We start from the raw sequence: 1,470 nt of genomic DNA on the forward strand, positions 1-1,470 counted from the left end.
TCCATAAGCCGGACACCTCTTGACCGACTTATTCTAATCCGGATAAGCTTTGAGCGGTTTAGCATACGAACTGTTTTTGACCTTTGACTATAAATAACTGTCTCATTTTTCATTTTTACTTTTTACATTTTTCCACTGTTCATCATCGTCTCCGCTCAATCTCTCCGCTCAAATCTGGTTCATTGATTACTCTCTGTTAATCTTGTCTACTGTCCATCTCATCTATTCAAGGTTTCGATCATTTGATTTCTATTCATTATTCGTTGATTGTTTCGATTATTTTTGGATATTATGGACTGATATGACTTTATATGAACAAATCTTCATAATCGAACCTATAACTCATAATAACTCAGATTTGACATTGTTTCTTGGTGTATTTTGAATATTTTTAGATTACGATTGAGTGCGTATTGTGTATTTTGAGCAATTTTTTGTTTATTTTGCGTATTTTTTGGTTGTATTTGTGTCGTGTTTTGAACGGATGTCTCACCGGATAAGGTGATCGAACTTTAATCCGATCAACCTTTAAACCGGTTGATGATTGTCCGGTTTAAGACTTAGGATTTTTGTGTGGTTTTGTCTTGTTGTCCGGACTTCTAATCCGGACACAATATTTTTGTTGTCCAAGTAGTTTGTGTGTTGTCCGGACTTCTAATCCGGACAATCTGTTTGATTTTTTTTTCTAAGTGTTTTGCTTTCAATTTTTTTTTCATTTTTTAGTTTAAATTTTTTAGGATAATTTTTTTTAAAATTTTTTTTTTTTTGAATTTTTGTGTGTGTGTGAATTTTTTTAATTCAATTTTACTGGAATAAAATGGGTACTAATATTTTAGAATTTTTACAGGTAAATGGCGGATCCTAGACATCAGTCTGACGAGGAATCTCATGTTCCCTCTGTCAGATCTGACAATATACCAGTTCATTTACCTAACCAACCCTTTACCTCTGAAACACTATATCCTCATATCCAATACCTTGAAATAAAACCGAATAACCATAACTTCTCTTTTGATATGCCAGCTGAATACCCAATAATACCAGAAATCACCCAATAATACCAGAAATCCTGAAAGGCCATCCAATTTCTTATGCCTTATCTGCCAATACACCAGTTCCTATGGTGTACCTACAACAGTTTTGGGGTACACTTACAGCTGAAAAGGACGGAGATACTATTTTTCTTCAAGGAGAGGTAGACGAATATGTCAGTCGTCTGACATTAAAAAGATTAAGAAAAATACTTCGTCTTCCTGCTCCTGGTTCTACTGGGTTTGAAGATTTTGTCTCAGATGAACAATTATGCATTGATATCAAGAGACTAGGATATTTTGCTGTATTGAATAATCCTACTCAATTCAACAGACGATTTCTACCTTCAATATGGCATCTGCTTTTTTCGATCCTAAATCGATGCCTAATATCCAAAACCCAAGGAATAGATACCTGTAGCAGCACATTCCTCAAATT

The sequence above is a fragment of the Cynara cardunculus genome, unplaced genomic scaffold (genome assembly GCF_001531365.2).
Source record: "Cynara cardunculus var. scolymus isolate 2C unplaced genomic scaffold, CcrdV1 Un_Scaffold_6985, whole genome shotgun sequence".
In the NCBI taxonomy this organism is placed as follows: Eukaryota; Viridiplantae; Streptophyta; class Magnoliopsida; order Asterales; family Asteraceae; genus Cynara; species Cynara cardunculus.